At 47.3% G+C, this 22,681-nt stretch overlaps 1 protein-coding gene, 1 long non-coding RNA gene and 1 pseudogene across 4 annotated transcripts in view; 2 read left to right on the plus strand and 1 right to left on the minus strand.

Annotated features, from left to right (window-relative positions):
• The window catches only part of GATA6 (GATA binding protein 6), a 44,199-nt gene extending 36,070 nt beyond the window's left edge, over nt 1-8,129 (minus strand). Inside the window, exon 1 of one of the 3 annotated variants that reach the window (XM_066623946.1) lies at nt 7,806-8,129. The gene's annotated coding sequence lies outside the window, so the exon portion shown is untranslated. Of the gene's footprint in view, nt 1-448; nt 622-1,324; nt 1,483-7,805 lie in introns of those variants that run through there. The other 2 variants (XM_066623948.1, XM_066623947.1) reach the window with 2 other exon arrangements.
• LOC136648008 (uncharacterized) lies at nt 254-2,598 on the plus strand. The gene is made up of 2 exons (XR_010794311.1): nt 254-996; nt 2,474-2,598. It is a non-coding gene; the product is annotated as an uncharacterized lncRNA (long non-coding RNA).
• Nucleotides 8,130-12,655: 4,526 nt separating the features above from the next.
• On the plus strand, nt 12,656-12,769 carry LOC136650723 (5S ribosomal RNA; annotated as a pseudogene).
• Nucleotides 12,770-22,681: the final 9,912 nt, after the last annotated feature.

Genomic DNA, 22,681 nt, shown 5'->3' on the forward strand with positions numbered 1-22,681 from the left:
CGGCACACCTTGGACCTGGCAGCGGGCCACGATCAACACCCGTCGCCCGGCCGCGATCTCCCCGCGACCCAGCCTGGGCAGAGCGAGGAGATCTGGGGGAAGGCGCCGCGCTCTCCCACGCCCCGCAGCCTCCCCCAGTGGATTCCAAGATCACCCGAGAGAGCCAGTGGACCCAGGAATCGGGAGCAATGAAGGGAGCGGGAGCCTGCGAGCCCCTCCTGCGTCCTCCCCCCACCTCCCTCCCTGCCTTCCCCTCCCCGGCGCCCGAATGCCCCCCGAGCGGCACCAGATTCTACCCTCACAGTCGGGAAGGCAGATAAGCAGCGATAAGAGCCCGGCGGGGGGAGATAAGGCGGCCAGGCGGCAGGGGGAGGCCGCGGTCCTGCAGGAGGAGGAGGCTGGCCGGCCGGAGGGCCAAGAGATCGCCCCGAAAGTCCCCCCATCGCACCTCTCTGGCTGGCGCTGCTGTTCCCGCGATGGGGTCTCCCTGCCGGGGGTCTGCTGCTGCTTCTGCTGCCAGGCGGGAGAACGAGCGGAGCGGCGGCTGCAGCCAGCGGCAGGCTGGTGTATAAGAGGGGGAGAGGAGGCGCCTCTCGCAGCCTGGCCGGAAAAGTGCAGCCAGCCAGTCCTGATTGGGCTCAGCCCGCCTGGGAGCCCTCGGCAAACACCCGGGCGGGGCGGGGCGGGCGGAGGGGGTGCCAGCCCCAGCCCCCGTATCTGCAGGCCCTCCCCGGCCTGCGCTGGCAGGGGGAGAGGCCAGTGCCCTGGCCGGGGAAGGGAGAGACCCGGCCCGCCCTGGAGCCAATTACGTGCGCGGAGAAGGCGAGCAGGGACAGCCAGGGCAGAACGACCAGCCGTGGGTGGAGGTCCGAGATGGGCTGGCGCTGGGCTGCTGCGCCGGCTCGGCTTTCCTCCTCCTCCACGCTGCCAACCAGGCTTCGTTTTAAATCCTATTTCAGGGTTTTCCAGCACACTCCTATGCCTGTCTACTCAGAAGTAAGTGCCATTGTGCTCAATGGGGCCTACTCCCAGGAAAGTGTGCATAGGATTGCAGCCATCATTTCTTTCTTTCTTTCTTTCTTTCTTTCTTTCTTTCTTTCTTTCTTTCTTTCTTTCTTTCTTTCTTTCTTTCTTTCTTTCTTTCTTTCTTTCTTTCTTTCTTTCTTTCTCTTGCTCTCTCTCGCTATCTTTGTTTTCTAAGCTTCAGTTTTACTCCTCCGTTTAAACCTTCTGCATCCACCTCCCCTCATTCTGTCGGGTCTCCCGTGCCCCAGAGGGCGCCTTTCTGAAGAAGGGGCCCCTGCGAATTAGAAATCTTACTCGCCTCTGGGACGTTGGGGCCGGTTGGTCCCTACCCATTCCGCCCGAGCAATGGCTTCACTGAGCGTCTAGACCAGAGGACTTGAGGGAGGGCAGGAAAGCAGGTGAGAAAACCCCGAGAGCCAGGGCACGACCGCCTCGCTGTCCCTTCCTCGACTTCTCCTTGTTCGTCGCTCTCCCGCGCCTCCTGTTCTCCCTTATCTGGCCTGCGAGACAACCTGATACCGCACTTCGCGGAAGATGAAAATAACTTCGTCCCCCGAAGGTTATCAGAAGATATGATCAGTTTCTCCGGGAGCAGAATCCTCGGAGTCAGGGATCGCGGCAGCGCGCGGAAATTGCGCCTGTCAACAGGCAGGCAGGCAGACCCCGCTCAAAAATCCGCTAAGGGAGAGACAGTGAGTGAGGGGTAGTGAAACAGGAACGCGATCGGTCATCTGTCCACAGGCGTTGTGAGTGTTTCCACTTTCCCATGCGAGGTAAGTGAAACAGACAAACCCAAACTTTTGAGATTACTAGGGAAAAATGATTGGAAACAGCCTTAGAGGGTATGGCGCAGTACATGGCCGTAGCCTACATTTGTGTCATTTGATTTATTTTGTGCCTATATGTTTGATTGTGTGTGTGTGTGTGTGTGTGTGTGTGTGTGTGTGTGTGAGAGAGAGAGAGAGAGAGAGAGAGAGAGAGAGTTCTGTGCCGTTGGATTATTTTGTGCCTATGTTTGAGGACTCTGTGTGTGTGTGTGTGTGTGTGTGTGTGTGTGTGTGTGTGTGTGTGTGTGTGTGTGTGTGTGTGTGTGAGAGAGAGAGAGAGAGAGAGAGAGAATTCTGTGTCATTGGATTACAGGTAATTATTTTGTGCCTATGTTTGAGGGTGTGTGTGTGTAACAGACAGTTTTGTGACATTGGATTACAGGTAATTATATTGTGCCTATATGCTTGAGGATGTGTGTGTGTGAGAGAGAGAGGGAGAGAGTTTTGTGACACTGGATTACAAGTAATTTACTTTGTGCCTATATGTTTGAGGATAAGTGTGCCTTTGTGTGTCTCTGTGTCTGTGTGTGAGAGAGAGTTCTGCGTCATTGGATTACAGGTAATTTATTTTGTGCTTTTGTGTGCCTGTTTTACTTACTTTCTTTTAATGTCTATTTCAGTTCAACTTTAGGACCCAAGAAAAGTCGTTTTCTGCAGAAGATGACAGGCAGAAGAAACTGGGAACATCTGAATTAAACCTTCTTGAGACGAAACAATATACTTCTATGTATATTTTCTATTGATACATTTTGTGTTTTCTGTCTTTATTTCTATGCGGGTCAAATGGCCCGCTGAATGGGAGGGGGAAAAGAAAGAGAAGGGGCTGGCCGAACGGATCCAATTAGAAATACTATATTTTGAAAAATATAGATCAACTTCTATAGATCTTTGGAAAAAAAATACAGTGGTTTTTAAGAAGGAGGTCAGTGCGCTGCGGGACATCGCTCCCAAAACCGTGTGCCGGTGCTGCTGGCACCAGCAGGGACGGGCTCTTGCTCGCCAGGGCTTCCGGAAGGCTACGGGGTGTTTCCCACGAGCCGTGGATCGCGGCCAGAGCAGCGCGTGGTGCGCAGTGCAGGAGTCGCACCCGATGCCTGCTGTGAAAGGGGCGACGGGGGTGTCCCTCCACGAAGCCCGAAGGGGTTTAAGAAAAAAAGGCAATCTTGAAATCTCCAGTTGCTGGCTAGGTTGGGCGCCTCACGGCCCAATCCTCTCCACACTTTCCTGGGAGTAAGCACCACTGACTCTAATGGGGCTTACTTCTGAGTATACAGGCCTGGGATTGTGCCGTCGATCACTCCAAGAAGCGCAGACAGCCTGCAATCCTATGCACACTTTCCTAGGAGTAAGTCCAATCGAACACAATGGGACTTACTCTTGAGTAGACGTGCCTAGGCTAGAGCCCGCAGTGCGGGTGGCCTGGTAGACACAGCCTCGCCTCCGCGGCTCGGGGGAGAAACTCTTTCCGCGGCTGGACGGCTCCTCGCAGCTCCTTTGCTTCTGGCTGGAAACTAGGTGGGGAGGGGGGTTGTTGCTGCCTGGATCTCGAGCTCTCCGGGGATCGGAGCGGGAAGGGAGACCGTCGAGGAACGGGCCGCTGCCCAGATACCTGCCAGCAGTACGTGCCGCCGCCTGCATCTCCCCTCTGCCGGCTTCCCGCGTGGGTGGCCAGCGCGCGGCCTCTCCCACCTCCCGACCTTCTTCGTCCCTGGCCAGCTGGTGACTTTCTGGCCAGGCCGCTACGCCGCCGAGGCGGCTCTGATCAGGGACCTCTGGGGCTGCGGAACGGGCGGCACAGCGGAGGGTCCTGCCCTTTCTGGCCTCCCCCCACCTTCAAGGCGGCACATGTCCACAGCCAGGTTCTGGAAGGACCCCTGGGTCTCCACCGCTCCTCCTCGGATGCCCGGAGCAGAGGAGGGCAAGGCTTTCACGGGGACCCACTACCAGGGCGCGTTTGGAGCCGTTTGGTTCTCCAAGTGTTCATACCTCCCTTGCTCGAAGCAGCCTCAGGACCCTATAAGTGGTTCTTCCTTTCCTCCTTTTGTCCTCACAACAACCCTGTGAGGTGGGTGGGGTTGAGAGATAGTGGCTGGCCCAAGGTCACCCACAAAGCTTCACGGCTGAGCGGGGGATTTGAACCTGGATCTTCTGATCCAACACCTGAACCACTTTTTGGTTAAAACATACGTTTATTACTAATTAATGAGTATCCACTACTACTACTACTACTAACAATACCACTCTTGAGACCCAAAGGGCAACCGTAGTCTACTGATCACAGGTTGGCTTCGGGGGAAGACCCAACTGCTAAGCTGGTTCCTTGGGGGCAGGAGCAGATGGGGCTGGGCTCTGAAAGAGGCGTGAAAGAGCATAGGGCGAAGGCGCTGGCATGGAGCGGGACATCTCCACGGAGGAGCAGCAGTGGAGAGAAAACGGACGGGCTAGCAATGGACAGGGGGTGGAGGAGGACCCTCCCGGCCCCACTGCACCGCTACTAGAGGTATACTCACAGCTGAACGCTTGCTCCGGAATGGCAGGAGGGTCCCTGAAGTTTAAAAGGGCCTTCCCCCCCCCCCCAGGCTAAAAGGGTTCTTTGCAGCGGAGGTGGGCTAGCACGGGCTACCAGCTGGCCATCAGTGCCATCGCGATCCATCCACAGCCCGGTATCACCGGGTAGGTGGACGCGAGCCCGCCCAGCAGCAGCCTGGCAGAGGAGAGAACCGAGCCTCTTCCTTTCACCCTCTGCTCGTTCTCTTAGGGAGTGGCGTAGCTAAGGGGGTACAGAGGATAGCAGTTGCACCGGGCCACAAAGCTTTAGAAGGGCAACAACCTGAACTTGACACTAGTGGCCAAAATTGTGAAAACCTTGTTATGTTCGCCTAATACCATCATGTTATATATCACTGGAAAAATAAGTTAATGCTAAATGCAATGAAACAAACCTCATTGCAAGATCTGTGTTCTATCAGGAATTATTATCCATCTAACCAGTAAGTTTTGTATTTACAAAACTTACTGGTTAGATGGATAATAATTAAGGCTGCAATCCTATATACACTTTCCGGAGAGTAAGCCCCATTGAACACAATGGGGCTTACTTCTGAGTAGACATGCCTAGGATTGCACTGAATTTGATTTCGTCCTGGGAGGGGGGCTACAAAATCTTCCTTGTCCCCCAGATAGCAGATGCCTTAGCTGCGCCGCTACTCCATTTTTCACTTTGACATCACTTCCAGACGTGAAGCCACTTTGGGGACATCATTTTGCACTTGGCTGCACTTTCATTAGCTGCGCCACTGCGAGTTTATTTTGGCCCAGAGACACACAGCGCTCTCGCTCTCTCTCTGCATTTGAAATCGTCTTGAAAGGCAAGCGGAAAGGGCTTTGGGGAGAATGAATGTCTGAACCAGGCTGCAGTTCAGCCTCGGATCGCCCCGCAGGGCAGCCAGTTGTAGCAAAAACAACCCAGAGGCTTGCGGCACCTGTCAGGCCAGTGGATTTATTGTGGCAGACTCCAGCCCACGTCATCAAGTGGCACAAGAAGCCCATTCATCTTTCAGTTGCCACAAGACTCTTTTGGTGGGCTTTGCACCACTTCAAAGACCCCTCGCGCTGTCAAGGTCCTGGGACACCCCTGCTAGCCTAGCCCGCAACCTGCCTCCCTTAGCAGCAAGAAACACGCGCACGCAATTAAGGCTGCAATCCTAGCCACACACTTACTTGGGAGTAAGCCCCACTGACTCACTGAAGGGATTTCCTTCTGAGTAGACATGCATAGGATTCGGCAGGTTTGGAAAAAACCAGAGCTGTTCTGAATAGACGCGTGTTCTGCTCACACGTCAGGATGCATCTTCCTTCCGACAGGGCGTTTAGCATGGTTTCAGAAGTATTGCTGATTTGCTTAAGTTCCTCGTTTAGGGCCACAAAGTTTCTAAGAGCATTTAATTCGCTTTCAACACCGTGGCGAGCATAGAGCGAATATAAGAACGCCTTTTTACGGGCTGTAAAGTGCACAGGACGGACCTTCGTGTGGCCCTGCTCGAAATGCACCAATAACCAGAGAGGCTGGAGCAAGGTTTTGAATGCCACGCGTGAAAACAGTCACGTGTAATATATTCCGGGAATTTAACAAACACACGATCCGCATTTCTCTTCGAGGTTTGTTCACACAAGACAAACCTCAGGGTTCAGGGTCAGCCCTTCTTAATTCTCACTGATTAAAATGGACATTCGTCCTAAAAGAAGAAGCTTAAGGCAAATCAATCGATTTACCCCCATAACTGATCTGCTGAAATTTTTTTAGGGCTACCCACTTGTGATAAACAAAACCGCTTCTGATGTCGTCAAAGGCACTTGTGGGCTTATGATTACACGTGCACACTTCTGAGTACACGTTTCAGAAGCTTTTGCTTCTGATGACCCCAATCTGCTCTTAAATCAGATTGGGGCGTGGCGTTCAGGGACTAATGAAGCTCTGGTGCTAATTTGGTGCCTGACCCTGTTCATAGAATTTGGTGCATTAGGACGAATCCTGTCGGATTTTCTCTCTACTTAGAAGAGAGGACCCCGAGACAGAAAAGGACTCCAGTTAATCCGAATTACCTCAACCACGAATGTGAAAACCCCGGGCAAGACAGGGGCGTGCATCTATCATTTATTTTGGGTTACCCCTGATCCCAGACAGGGTTGCTCAGGCTACACTCCTATCCACACTTTGCTGGGAGTAAACCCCATTGACGATAATGTGACTTACTTCTGAGTAGACATGCATAGGATTGGGTTCCTATGCACACTTTCCTGAGAGTAAGCCCCACTGAAGACAATGGAACTTACTTCAGAGTAGACAAGCACGTGCTTGTGCTCTTCGTGGATTCGACAGGCTGTGTCCCCAGGAAAGAGCGCAGGTTCACCCTAGCCTAGAATGTCCCACAGAAGGGCAGGCGCTCCGTCTGAATCCGAAAAAAGCACCGAGTCAACCAGCCTCAAAAGTGGAACCTGGCTGGTGTGCCCCGCTCCAGTTCCTGGAATATGCTATCACGAGTGATTCGTTTCACACGTAGCTTTTAAAGCTACGAGCCTCTCTTGCTGTGTGCCCATTTCGCGGAAGAGGCAAAAAGAGTCTCTGGGGTGACTCCGGAAAGTCGCCTGCGTGTGGCTTCCACTCAAGGTTCCACTCGCAGACCCAATGCCGAAGGCGAAGGACCTTCTTCTCCTTCAACCTTGGTCAACCTGCCACCGCTTTCTATACACTTACTGGGCAGCAAGACTCGCGGAGAGCAGTTGGAGCCATGATAACTCCAACATGGCCAGGACAGGGCAGGGTGACCAGATGTTATAACCACAAAAGAGGACCAGGCACCCCAAAATGTAGGACATCCAAGAAAAATGTAGGACATGACAAAACAAATGCTAAAAACACTCCTATTGATTTCACGTGGTTAATTGAAACAGGATATTACTTATTATTAAATTTAAAACTATATTGCATATAATTTATTAATTCCAAGAAGGCTCTGTGCAGGCTTCCTGCTCACAGGAAAAGGAGGACAGTTAAGTTCTTTTCCAGGACAAGAGCCTAAAAAAGAGGACGTGTCCTGCACAGAGAGGACGCCTGGTCACCCTAAGGACAGGGGTGCACGCCAAGTTCAAGGCAGAGGAGAAGCCCCTTTTCGGAGACGTTGGATACCCAATTCCCCCTTCTGACTCCAATCCCCGCTCCCTCCGAGTGGTTTCCAGGCGCGCTGCTCCCCACTCCGGATTTCTCTCCCAGGCAACCTGAAAGATTCGTTTGGAGCAGCCTCTCCTTGCTTTGGCTGCCAGGACTGGGGTCCCATCCTTCCGGGCAGGCGTGACGGCTCTAGCCTGGCTCCAGCAAGACCCTCTGACACCCCTGGACTGGTCAAGGAATCACGCGGGGGCTTCCGGACCTTTGGAAATCAAGGGGGTGCTTACCCGGCCTGGAACTCGGCTCACATCGACACGGGCTCGGCTTGACCCGGGTCCGCGATCGAGCCGTCCGCCTGCGATCCCATTGCTGGAGTCACCTCAAGCCTAGACGGGAAAGGTCCAATCCGTTTCCGAGGAGCCGCTCTGGAGTAGTGAATCCGTAGTAGCTTCCAGCGCGTCCGATCCGGTTCCCTACGGATAACTCACACCCCGCTCAGGCGAACCGCGAGTGATTTATGGCTCCTTCCCCTTGAAGTCTTATCTGCTCCGACGGCGAGTAAAAGCGCCCGGGATCTCCGCTCCAGCAAAGCCATCGACACTCCCAGCGTCTCTCCACTCAGACGGTTGACCTTGGGCGGCCGGAGGAGAGAGACAACGCCAGGCATTCTCTCAGTGGTAGGATGATAAAAGACAAGGACTACCATCCTGTGCACGCTTTCCTGCGAGTAGATCCCACTGAACACAATGGGAGTCACTTCTGAGTAGACCTGAATGGGATTGGGCTGGTGGTCACCTGCCTGCTGTTAGGAAATTAGCAATGACGACTATGATGTAATGATTATGCCATTAAATTTTATTACATTATATATTTATTTACATATATATTTATTACGTCGTTATACTTAAAAATTTTACTCGGTTTCTCAGCGGTTTACAAAATATAAAAAATAACAATGATAATGATATTATCATCATCAAGAATGATTAATGATAATATAAATATCATTATCACCCAGTCCTGAACATGGAAGGAAAGTCCTTTGAAAGGGTGGACACAGGCTGCAATCCTAGCCACACTTTCCTGGGAGTAAGCCCCACTGACTATAATGAGATTTACTTTTGAGTAGACATGCATAGGATTGGGCTCACAGTCTATCCAAAACCAAACATTTCCCAATCCCGTTGATTTCAGTGGGAAAGATGTAATCCTGCTTCAGCTGCAATGGTAACCTCAGGCAGGCAGGGCAGTAATAGATATGTTGATCGGAGAGACCCAGTCTATTCAAGTCTACTCAGGAGTAAGTTCCATTATAGTCAGTGGGACTTACTCCCAGGAAAGTGTGGCTAGGATTGCAGGCTGAATTCAGGGGGTCTTTCTTCTGAGTGCAGGTGCCCAGACCTGGGCTGCACTTAGCTTCCTTTGAAGTGACTGGGGCTTCAGTGGGGAGCAGTGGGGTGGAACGTGCTCAGGATCCGGGTGAGCCAAGGACCCTGGAGATCCCTGGGCAACGTGCCTCCACGCATCACCTGTGCATTAGGACAGAAGGGAAGGTCACTTTGGTAGCTTTCAAAGGGGAGAAAAGCATTCTTTTTTCCCCCCAAGCTGTGTTTATGTAACACTCTGTGCTTTATAAATTGCTGTTCAGCCCAGAGCAGCCTGATAAGAAGAGACCTTCCTGAAAGCGCCAGTGGCTCAGCTGAGCTCCCCCCACCTTCCCTTTTCCACACTCCTTTCAAAGGCAGGGTTATCAAGGCCACCCAATGATACAAGTATTCCCACTCTCAGGCTCTCCTAACAGCAACCCAGCAATGAATTCCAAACCAGGGACACATTTTTTCCTGGTTACTTTTCCTTTAAAAACTCACTAATACTTGCAAATAAATTCAACCAAGGAATTGGAAAATATTTTTTTTAAAAAAAAACCATTGAAAAATACCATTCTAAAACATTCTAAAGAATTCTAAAACAGAAAAACTGAACAAGCTACTCAGAACTAGTTCTGTTTAATTCAAACTTGATGGACTATTAATCTTCCAAGTTTGAGTTCGAATAGGTTATCTTCTCTGGGCCCCTTTAGACATTGTATTTTCTTTCATGGAGTTGATATTTAACTGTAGTACTACTAGTAGTAGTAAACCATCAATGAGCATAGAATTTTCCAAATTCCAAGGTGACAGATTCCTGCCCCCAAATGCTTACCATTTAAAATTCATTATTACAGTGGAGATAAATGGGAAAGGGGAGGAAGAATATGCTTTTGTTTCAGTTACACATATTAAGAGTGAGAGCCCAATCCTAGGCATGTCTACTCAGAAGTAAGTCTCATAATAGTAAATGGGCTTAATCCCATGAAAGTAAGGATAGGACAGCAGCCTGTGTTACAATAGACAAATGGCTGTGCTGAAAGCTTCACTGCTGTCTGACTTTTGAAATCAAAACACTTACACAGATCTTCACATATTACAACAGGCTTGAACAACTTGTACTTTACCTAGCCAAATGCAGCCCACTAGCCATGGACTGTAGCCCACCACAGGCCTGCTTACTCAGATGTGGACAACTGAACAGGTGGGTTGTCAGGCACTTGGCAGCCAGCCAAGTTTACATGTTGGTGGGCTATGTTTTGCTCAGTGGGTCATAAATTGTGTTCTCTTGCATCACAATTTATGTGCATTGTGGATAATTTCTTTTATGAGCTTCTGGACTGCAAACGGCACCAGTCACATAGAAGTGGTGCCCCAGTTTGGGACACATTTCTTTGGTGATTAACTTTAGCGCTATGTATTTCAGAGCCAGTTCATCCATCCCTTGCCAGTGTTGAGACACAGGACTGCAAACATACCCATATAGTCCATTCTGCAATGTGCTGCATACACCAAGCACCTGATGATTCTAATCTGTGAAATTTATAGGTTTGAGATGCCCATCATGTCGGCTTATCTTATCCACACTGCAGAGTATTAATTCCAGCTTTGTTTTCTTTTTTAGTTCAAATTTCAGCCTGTGATGAGTAAATGTTTTCCCCACACACTGCATCACGGCTGAAAATGGATCAGCCTGCTCCATTGAGCAATCAGCTAATCATTCTCCGCCTAATGCCCATGCAGCTGAATCGGATGCCCAATGAATGAAACACCCATGTGTGTCTTGTAGGGGCTCATCCTGGGCCATAAGGCAACACACAGTGTTATTGAACTCGGGCATGGCCATGACCCAAAATGGGGCTCTAGACCTGAATACTGAACTTTTATTACCTGGAAACAGCTCATTCACTGTGCATAACTCATGTTTTGTTTTGTTTTTTGAAAAGAGTATTTTCCTTGGCTCAAAGCAACATTTCTAGGCTGTACCCTTGGAAATGTTAGTCATGGCTAAGAAAGTTAGTCATGATTGAGGGCCCAATCCTATTCAATTTTCCAGTGCCAGTGCAGCTGTCCGAATGGTGGCAGCTGCATCCAGTGGTGGTGGGGCAATCACGGAAGCCTCCTCAAGGTATGGGGAACATTTGTTCTCTTACCTCAGGGCTGCATTGTGGCTGCAGTGGGTGCTGGAAAGTTGGACAGGATTGGGCCCTAAGACATTTCTGCCCAACATTGCATATACACCACAGGGATCAAATGCATACATCTGTGGCTGGGCAGAAATGGGTGAAGCATAATTGAAATCAATGGAGTTCACATATATTGTACTTTCTATTCACTATAAGAAACTTAGAGTGCAATCCTTTACATATGTACACAGAAGTAAGTCTCGTGGTGTTCAGTGGAGCTTGTTCTCAGGTAATTGTGTATAGCAGTGCTTCTCAAACTGTGGGTTGGGACCCATTAGGTGAGCCATGAGCCAATTTCAGGTGGGTCATTTCAATATTTTATTTTTAATATATTAGACTTGATGCTGCCATGGGATGTGACTGCATTTGGGGAAATGTTACAGGCCTGTACTTTGAACAGGCTACTATGTACAATCTTTAACAATGATAGTAAATGGGACTTACTCCTGGGTAAGTGTGGGTAGGATTGCAGCCTAGGACAGTTAAAAATTTTCCTGCTTGATTTCACTTCCCATCATGACATCACTTCCTGTGGGTCCTGGCAGATGCTCATTCTAAAAAGTGGGTCTTGATGCTAAATCTGTGAGAACCACTGGTGTATAGGATTTCAGTCTTGGTAGTACTGAACTGCGCAATCCTATGCATATCTTCTCAGAAGTAAATTCCATTGTATTCAATGGGGCTTATTCTGAAAAGTGCATATGGGATTGCAGCCAAAGTCCCACCAATTCTGATAACTATTCTTATGACGAAGGGCCCTGCCAGCCCCTAGCATGCAGTGCCACCAACGGTGGGTGTTGCATGCTGGGGCAGGGCTTTGACAAGATGGTCCAGGTGAGCCAAGTTTTTACTTACCTCCCTGAAGGCTACCTGGCCTCCAGTGGATCTCCTTGGACCTATGCCAGCTCAATAGCTGTCATAAGTCTGAGGAGACTCAGGGTGCAGCTTGGTGCAGGGAAATGGGCATAGGATCTTGGCATGCACAGCTGCTACCAAGACTTTCCCCTCCCACCCACTGCCTGGCCCACTCCCCTTCCCAACCTGCCCCAATCCTCTGCTGAACTGCCCTCCCTCACTGACCTACCTGTTCTAGAGGGGTGTCAGCAAGTAGCTGTTTTGCACACATGGCCTCCAGTCATTTGTGTTGGCAGCCCCAGCACATAGGACAGAAGTGTGCCTTTGGTGCCATCGGTCCAGGATTTATAAAGGCTCATTGTGAGATCCACTGCTGTAAGCAATGGATAAGAGTGGGTTGCTTGTTTCCTTAGGATACAATCATTTACCTCTAAATTGCTCAAAACAGGTTTCAGTGCTCAGTGAAGGGGGGTTCCTCAGTCCTGTTTCCCAGGAACTGCTGGCTCAAGATCCAGGACCGAACACCCCTTGGGGCAAGCCTGACTCATCCACCCAGACTTCATGGGACTCAGGCTTGGCCTCCCTCACCACACTATTCAGGTGTGAAACAAGGAGGAAAGGACCCAAGCCACATAAATGACTTCTAGCTTAAGATCAGGGAAGACAGGCATTTGTGATCCTCCACTGAGGATGCCAATCCTGGAAGTTACATTAGGCAGGAAGTATTTTGTCAACTGTTACCCTGCACATGCCTGATCTCATCTGATCTCGGAAGCTCAGCAGGGTCAGGCCTGGTTAGTACTTGGATGGGAGACCACCTGGGAATACCAGGTGCTGTAGGCCTATACCATAGTCTTTCAAGACTGAAGGTTGCCAACCATTTTCATTTCAACCCTGTTCTCTTGTCTCTATGCACTAGTGCCCACAGAGCATCTCGTGTCACTTGACAGGCTAACACAGGATCCTTATAAAAAGTCATCGCTCTGATGACTTGAACTTCAGTACATGAAAACTTCTGCTACATTCAATTTGCTAATCTCTGAGATTCCATAAGATCTTTGTTATTCATTCCAGTGATAACCAAAGGAGATAGCTCTTGATGACACTAAGTGCTACCTCACCACAGCCATTTCATGCTGTCCTGACAGCTTATTTACTGTTTCGACATAGGACTGGCCTTTAAATCAGCATCATTCACGCAGCTCAACTAATTGTCTCCCCACCTTACGATTTTAACTGCTTCCCCCCCATCACACAGCTACATCACATGACAAGATGGAGACAGCCTGCCTGTGGCTGGGCAAGTTGTGTATCATGAGCAATAATGAATCAGCCCTTGGAGGTCAATGGGCTACTGATTTTGATAAGCAGTTGCCAATCTGTTTACCTACCAAGAATGGAGAAGTGGTTTATTCTTTCCCTCCCTTTGCCTGTTTTCTGTTTTGCAAATGATCAGCGAAGCTCCTTGTATTGTTTGGAATCTTGAGTTGAGTCACATCTTAGAAATCACAGAGTTGATGTCATTGTTATCTTTATTTGGCAGTCTTGTGGATATGACTGTCACAGTGGGTGTAATCCAGCACTATTCAATGAATGGAAGCTTGGCTGTTGACTTCAGCAAGTTCCACCTCTTGTGTGTTGAGCTGGGGGAAAAAACCAAGAACATGCCTGCATTTGTGCTTTCTATAGTGGGTCATATTTCAACAACAATTATATTATTCCTGTACCTTCTAAAAAATTATTGCCTCCTCTGAAGGGGAGGTGCACATTTCCTAAGTCAGTAGCCTCAAAACTTCCTGCCTTTTGGAACCCATCTCTCCCACCGGACTTCTGCATGGAACTGCAGAGGATTCTAGAGTGTGTTCAATCTAGAGAGTGTAAATGAAATTCATCTGAATTCATGTTCTACTGCAGGGGTGCCCAAACCCTGGCCCCGGGGCCGCTTGCAACCCGATCTGGCCCTCAGGAAGCCCTCAGTCTCCAATGAGCCTCTGGCCCTCTAGAGACTTTCTGGAGCCCACGCTGCCCCAAAGCAACTGTTCTCAGCATGAGGGCAACTGCCTGATGTCTTGCGTGAGCTGTGGGACAAGGGCTCCCTCCACTGCTTGCTGTTTCACATCTGTGATGCAGCAGCGGCAGTAAAGGAAAGGCCAACCTTGCTTTGCGCTAGGCCTTTTATACGACTTGTGCTATTGCAAGACTTTCATTCATATAAGTTCCAACTCTAATATAGTCATTTATATAAATTTATTTAAATTTGAAAAGTAAGTTAATTCTTTTTTCCCCCCGGCCCCCGACACAGTGTCAGAGAGATGATGTGGCCCTCCTGTCAAAAAATTTGGACACCCCTGATCTGAGTCTCACATCAGTGGTGTAGCTAATAATCCTGTAGCCCAGTGCCAAGTTCAAAATGTTGCCCCAGAAGTGATGTCACAACCAGAAGTGACATCGTGCCCAGGCTTTTTAAAAGGAGAAAATTGGGAGGAACTCATCTCCTCCCCCCAGCAGCTCACCACCCACTTGATCTGCTGCCTCCCCCCAGTCAGTGGCAAAGCTAAGGCATCTATCTGCTACCTAGGGTCAAAGAAGATTTTGTAGCTCCCCCTCCATGACAAAATCAGATTGAATTAATTAAGTAAATAAAAAATTATTGGTTCCATACTGTATCATTTCATTGGCACTCAGGACTATCAGTCTCATAGGTCAGTTTTGAGTTAAGCCAATTCACTTTTTGTTCCATAAAGGCAGTTGTATTTTCATTTTCTGGTTAATTGGCCATACCTTCTGATAGAATACAGAGATTCCAATGCTGTTTGTTTCATTGCATTCTGTATTAAATTACCTTTCCAATGATCTATAACATGATGGTATTATTCATACACGCCAAGATTTTTACAATTTTGGTCACTGCTGTCAAGCTCAGCTTGTCACCCCCCTACAACTTGATGCCTGGTGCAGCTGCTACCCCCTGCACCTCCTTAGCTTTGCCATTAGTCTCACTGTCATCCTACCTACCCTGTGTTTTGCCAGATTCACAATCCAAGCTCTGCCTAGAGAATTATGCCCACTTTTAGCTGATTAGCTCCCCCCTTTTAACCCAACAATGACTCTAGTTCTGCCTTGCAGTCCTGCTGGACCCCACCACCAGGGGTAGCTCACCTGTTCAATCTGTAGAGGTCCTCTCTCCTTCCAGCAGCCTCCTGCCACTACAGCAGCCCCTTGGTCCTCAGAAAGTCTTGGGCACAGCAGCCACACACCAAACTCCAGCAGTCTCCAAAGTCCATTAGTTTGCTCCAAAGACCATCAGCAGTTCCATAGTTCCAGTTGTCCTCAGAAATCCATTAGTCCTTCCTCAAGCTTTCCTCCTTCTGCTAACCACACCAAAATCTCCCTTCATCAGGTGCTTTTATGCCTGAGGGCCCTATTGCCTTCAAGTGACTGCAGCTGTGCAGCACACCCTCTACTGAATGCCCAGACCTCAACCCTTAAAGGGGGTCACTGCTGATACCACATCCTACCTCCTCGCCAGATCTTCCACGATTCTAATATACCCTGAGAATGGGAACTGCCCTCAACACTCTCCTGCAGCTGCACATTACATTGGTGTAGGTGAGTTAGCTGTCCTTCAGAAAGCTGTCCACTTGTATTGCTAGCTCTGTTGAGGACCACCTGATCAGCATTCATCAGTCACCACTTTTGCACTACTCCTCCTTCCTGAATTTGAAAAGAAAGATGGGATTGGCATGGAAGAAGTAGTGTGGGCTACAAAGCACTGGAGATGTTCTAGCCATCATTTCCTCTATATTTCCTCCTTTGCTCTGCTCCCAACTTCCTTTTCAAATATGAGGAGGAGTGGCAGAGACAGTGGCTGGCACACGCACCAGATAAGGATGTGGCATTTGGCACTCCAGCTCAGAAGTCCGAAGGCCATGGGCCAGCCTTGTCTTCCTGGAACACAATTTAGAACCCACTGCTCTGCTTGCATGACTCCTAAAGGGAATGAGGTATCACTGGTGTTCTTTTTGTGTCACCTATGGTCCTAATGTGGCCCAAGTTCTATACAAAATGTTCCCTGTCTACCCAGTAAACAACATGTACCAGTCCCTTCAGACCACAGTTTTCAGACAGGAGACCATTTGACATTCTACAATTTCTTGCTCTGTATGCCCGTTACAGAATGAGCTGAAAACAGAGGATTGGGTTGTATTTTTCCTTCTAGAACTTGGTCCACAGCTCTGGTCCAGTGCTGTGGGCCCCAACAAAGCCTAGGCAACAAAGCCTGAGTTTGAGGGTTTGGTCCATCTACTATCCAACAACTTATAACACTGTTGTGATGGGGGGGGGGGAGTGAGTGGTAATGGCTCCCTGGGAAGAAGTGACAAGTGTGGGGCATCACATTGTTTGACTTGGAGCTGTTGAAGCTCCTCTGACAAGTTGCAGAAATGCTCACAGTTGTTATAAGATAGTTGAGGGTTACCAAGGCTGGGTGATCTGCCCTGGCGTAGAGCAGATAATAGGAAGGGTTGTACTTGCACAGTGGGGAACCGTTGTGACCAATACTCCTTCATACAGAATAACAACTTCCAGGAGAGGTATCCCATTCCTGTGTCTTCTGTGGCAAATTCCATGTCATAAAACATAGGGATGACTTCCTGCTTAGATGGCTTGAAAAGATTTAGATACATCTGCCAGCAACTATGAGCCATAACAGTTGAATGAAGCCTCCATATTTAGAGGCAGTATACCTTTGATTACCCGATGCTGGGGTTAAGCAACAGGGAAGGAGAGCATGTTCATGCTTGAGAACTGGTACTGGAAGTAAAGTGCAGGACTAGATTGACTTTTTGTGTGATATAGAGCTGAACTGAATATGTTTAAATAGTTGATACCAGGGGAATTTTCCAGGTTTGCCACCCACATTTTTGAACAATACATTCAAAATTCAGTCTTACCTAGTGCAACAGTGAGTTCTTCCTACTCTGCCCTTTGTGCATGTGCCCTATGTACTTGGATCTCTTTGGTGTATGTAGACCCTGGGTGCACAAGGCTGTGTGTGTATATATATATGTGCAGGGTCTTTGTAAGCATTGTGAGATGTGTGTGTGTACACACACACTTCTGAGCAGGCTATAAGGCCACAATTCTTGTGTTCAAATTTAACTTGAGAGTAAGCCCCATTAACATTAGTAGGGCTCATTGATTCACAGAGGTTTACTCCTCTAAAAATACACACACACACACTCTTAAGCAGATTAATTAATTTGACTGAATAGTGACAATCACTATTCAGTGCTAATAGGCAGGCAAACAATTTGGTTATAATGTTCTGAGCTTCCTTAATTAGAGCAGCAAAGGGGATTTGTAGCTGCAGTGGAAACTCATTGTATGCTTACAGTATCGCTCAAATCTTTCAGTTTTATTTGATGAGTGGGTTGACCCCAGAAATTACATGAAATCTTATCCTCTGTGGAAACTCTAATGACTCACATTGGGTCTGTTTGCTTGTTCTAATGGAAGTCAGCTTGGAAACAGATTTTCCTAAGAAGAGGAAGAAGTACCAGCCATCTTAGGCCTGTGCTTTTGGGTGATTTCCACACATACTTGGTGTGATGTATATATGATCAGATAATGGTTAGGAGAAAACAAATATAGTGTATTATCTTGTAGACATGTGCTGTCTTTATGTAAATACTCTTCATTCAAGGACTGGGTATTAGCACATGTGTGTTGGCTAGACATTTAGTTTTGTGTGAAATATTATTGAATTCTACGATGGTGGCAAAACAATATATTGAATAAGAAACCATCACTAAAAGGGCCCTGCTGCGACACTGTGCAGAGAGTGAGTTAGGATTGGGCTGTTATTTATTTTAGATGTGCATAAAATAACTTTCCAGAGCTCAAAGTGATCAACAAAGATTAAAACATTATCTGTGGCTGTTTCGGGTGTCTCTTTTGCTTTTTGTTTGTTTAAGGTTGTGGTCCCTCTGGAGACAGAAAACCACAGTCTCCCATCCATTCATCTTGTTACATAAACTGTTCTGTGAACTTTATTGTTGTTGAAAAGTAGTATATAAATATTCTTACATCACTATCCTATGTGTGCCTACTCAGAAGTAAGTCCTGTTGTGTTCCATGGGACTCCCAGGAAAGTGTGATTGCAAACTTTTAAAAAAATTAACAAATGAGATTAGCCTTATGGCAACACTACTCTTCGGCCAAGTACAGTTACCACTGTAACTTCACTGAAAGGAGTCATACCTTGTGTGTGTGATGCCCCCAGACCTTACACTCTGGATCTTCAAATGGACATTTCTGTTGTCTGTGAAGCTACAAAGAAAGACAGGCTCAACTGCTCTCTAGGATCCATAAGGACACCAACCAGATTTAAAACACATCTCTTTGCTTTTAAAATCATGTATCCCTCACTGAGCTTTTCTCCTGTCTTTGACAAAGTCCTGTGTTCGACATCGCTGATCTTCTTTCAGCTTGATTTACTGAGTGCTGTCACTTCCCTGGTCTTTACTTTCACAATCACACATTCAAACCTGATAAAGTTCAAGACCCGAATGCTTCAAGCTGTCCTAGATTTACAGAGTCTCCGCAGGGATGCCTCCTGAGAAGCATCAAGGCTGATTGAATCCTCATGCATTTACAAGGAGCTGCTGCCAGAGCTCACCTCACTGCCTCCAGACAGTTCTTATCCCTTCCACATCAATCAAGACATCGACTCATAGTCAAAAGATCTCCATTCACCTTTCTGAAATCTTCTACAAGTTCCTCTTTGCATTGGAGATCTATTTATTCAGCTTTACCCAAAAGGGAAAAAAAGAAAAAGAAAGACAAGAAAAAAAAAAAAAGAGATACACCTAAGGGTCAGAGCAATATATGAATAAACATGATACATTTGACAGAGTCAATTGTTGCTGAGTGGGAAAGTCTCCCAGTCTGCAGGAAGGTTTGATAAGAATGCAGCCAGTTTGCCTGCTCTTGAATGTAGTGTCAACAGTGATTTTGAACTGCCATAAGTGGAGCATGGCAACTTTGTGGGCAGATTATCAGGCTGCCAGTAATGGATATCAAACAAATTGTAGCACAATGTCTAATATCCCAGCTCTAAAAACATTCACCCAGAACTCTGTGTGCTTGCTTCCCAGTATGGATGCAGAATGGGGGCAGCTTTGGTGGGGGGGCAGCACCCACAGAATCCTAATCCCCTTCTCCGGCCTGATCTGCCTTCTGGGATCAATACAGACTTGCACCAGGTGTAGAGCCATGGTGGCTGCTGGGGCTTACCCAAATGTTCCCTTACTCTGAAGAGGCTCCAATATGCTGAAATTCCCCCTCAGTTTATAGTAGAGGCTGTGTTGGTGCTGCTGCAACTTCGCATAGGGAGTTAGGTAGGATTGGGCTGTTAGTTATTTTATTTCTGTATAAACTACCTTTCCAGAGCTCAAAGCGATTAACAAAAATTAAAACATTATCAATGTGAAACAGTAAAACTATATATTATAATTTCTGAAACTCTATTTATTAATTACATGTGTATCTTACCCTTCCTCCAAGGATCTCTGGGCAATATACATGGTTCTCCTTTTACTTGATCTCTACAACAATCCTGTGATTTAGGCTAGATTGAATATTACTGAGTAGCTCATGGTCACCCACCAAGCTTCCTAGCTGATGACTTCTGAACCTGGGTCTCCCTGATTCATGCCATATGCTATATTTACATGCTAACTAGGACACTACACTGGTTTTCTAGGCTAATGAGTAGCTCCCTAAAACTGATCCAGTATGTACCAGGTCATGAAAAGTTTTTGAAACATTAGAAAAAAAAACCTTTGCAAGTATACTTGCTTGGTTTGCAGAAGAAAATTGTTAGTTGGAATGCTATCTTACTTTATGAGGTTCATACCCCCAAATTAAAATGTCACATTTTCCGATTTTCTGATTTACTTTAGTAAATTGGTGTACCATAGATCATGTGTGAACCCAGTTTCAGCCTTTTGTCTGGCCTGGAAGTCCCTAACTGCACATCTTGCCACTGGCGTCGCTAGAGGGGTGCGGGCAGCACCGGGTGACGTGCAGGGGGGTGACGCACCCTGGGGCAGGACGCGCTAAAATTGTGGCATTAGGAGCTAGCCCATCATGCCATACACCATTGGATGTGGAATTTCCAGTGGAGTGCAATGCAAAAAACAGAACTGAAATAGCTCCTTTCCTTCAAAAGTTATGGCCCAAAAAACCAGAAAGAAAAAATGCATGGAGCCCTAAGGAAAGTGAAAGTGAGCCATCTCGCGCATTTACTCGCGAGTAGGCATACTTGCCATAGTCCTTCGGAAAGGGCAGGCTGAGAGGAATCCAAGGACACCATAATGGTCCCAATCCAATGAGTGAAGCACCCCAAAACACAAAAGGGAGAAGGAGGTGCCTGCCTCCCTCCCAGCTGCAGGCTATTGAGCTCTATGGAAAGTGAAGCAGCCTCACGTTGCGTTTCCTCGTGAGTAGGCAGATGTGCTTTGGGTGCTGGTCAGGTCAGGTCAGGCAAAGGGGAATGTGAGGACACCAGAATGGTCCCGAGCGATGGAGCTGGAGTGCAACAAATGCTCCAGAAGGCAGCCTCCCCCTCCACTAAAAAGGACAAAAAAGAGGCTTGAACTGGTAAGAGGAAAGTTTTCTATTTTGCACTTGCCAAGCCAGGTGGGTCTTTGTATTGATATGCCTGAAATAGAAGAACTTTAAATTGGGAACTGGGGAGGGCTGGAAATCTCACTGATCCTTTTTTTGGGGGGGGGTTATTGCAGGCAGGTTACAGAGTAAGCTCCATTGACCACTATGGGAATTACTTCAGAGTAGACATGCATAGGATTGGGCTCACAGGCTGCAATTCTACCCACACTTTCCTGAGAGTAAGCCCCATTGACCACAATGGGACTTACTTCAGAGTAGATTCACTTGGTGGAACAGGACTGGCTCCCCCTTATTTAATTATTTCTTTTATTTTAATTTAATTATAATTATTTACTTTAATTTGCTTGATGGTGTCACTTCTGGCATGACATCACTTCCAATGGATCCTGGACAGATTGTCATTCTAAAAAGTGGGTCCCAGTGCTAAAAGTTTGAGAACTGCTGCAATAAGGTGTTAGTAAGTTGATGGGGGGGGGGTGAGACTCTACATGTTTTCAAAATCACTAAAATCAGAGTTTGGAGGAATAATACCATCATGTTATATATCAATCAATGCGTAATTTCATGCAGAATGCAATGAAACAAACCACATTGAAATATCTGTGTTCTAACAAAAGGTACAGCCAAAAAACCAGTGGAGGCGGGGTGATGGTACATCACCATGCCCACCACCTGGGGCATTGCCCCTCCCACTGCATGGGGTGACATGCAGGCTTCCCGCACCGGGTGACGCGAATCCTAGTGACGCCATTGCATCTTGCTCTCCAGTTTAGCCTCCTGGGTACCCTGGGATGACTGTAAAGGTTTGGCGGGACAATCTTTGAACTCAATTCCAATTGATCCAATTGATTACAATTGGGTAATGTCTATTATTATTATTATTAATTATTAACAGTATTTATATACCGCTTTTCAACTAAAAGTTCACAAAGCGGTTTACAGAGAAAAATCAAATAACTAATGGCTCCCTGTCCCAAAAGGGCTCACAATCTAAAAAGATGCCAAGGAATACCAGCAGACAGCCACTAGAACAGACACTGCTGGGGTGAGGAGGGCTAGTTACTCACCCCCTGCTAAAAAAAGGAGCAACCACTTGAAAAAGTGCCTCTTACCCAATTAGCAGGGGTGTGTCTACACACACACATTCAATATGTAAAGTCTCTAACAGCCTTGAGAGCACCGGGCCCTGATGATTATTATTAATAAAATATTGCTTTCTATATTTTTTTGTCTAGTGAGTCGTAATAGATTGTCATTTTAAAAAATGGATCCTATGGAGCTAAAATGGAGCTAAAAGGTTTGGAAAGCACTGCCTTAGGCAGATAGGTTCAAAATTGGGGGGGGGCTCCCAAAAGAGCTGGCATTAGCTGCTACCATCCTTGCAACTTATACAAGTTATTTATATGCTACAAGGATGGAGTAGCAAGCAACGTCTACTGGCCAGATTTCAAATGGCATATAAGCTTATGGATGATCCTCCAGGTATGTTGCTCACGAACCATGAATGGGTTTAAGGTTTACAACAAGCATCTTGAAAACTTGACAATTCTGTGAGATTGAAGGAAGGGAACTTGGCAATTGGATCATCTGACTGCATCACAAAGAATGAGCATGTAAAGGGGCTGTGAAAATAGGCAGAAATGACTCTTGCATGGTACTTCATCACATACTAGCATGGTTTGCAATTGTACATCTTTGATTGTGCTTGTGAGACAAGGTAAAGGGAGACCTATGTTATCAAAACAAACACGAGGAAACCTTTTATTCAGTACCCCCAAACTATTCCACTGAACCATCTGAGAAAGAGTGTTGAATATTCTTAGAAACCGTGTTAGAAAACACTCTTAGAAAGAGTGTTGAATATTCTTAGAATGCTGCTGCTGTTTTAACAACATCTCGAATGTGCCCTAGCATCAGTTTTGACTCTTGAAATGCATATTTTCATCTGACAACTTTAGCAAACATTATGTTATGGATACTTCCGTCAGACACCTTCAGAACAATGTACTTTCAACTGTATAGTGGAAAACTGCTTTCAAGAAGTGGGGAAACATATTTAGC

The sequence above is a fragment of the Tiliqua scincoides genome, chromosome 4 (genome assembly GCF_035046505.1).
Source record: "Tiliqua scincoides isolate rTilSci1 chromosome 4, rTilSci1.hap2, whole genome shotgun sequence".
Classification (NCBI taxonomy): Eukaryota; Metazoa; Chordata; class Lepidosauria; order Squamata; family Scincidae; genus Tiliqua; species Tiliqua scincoides.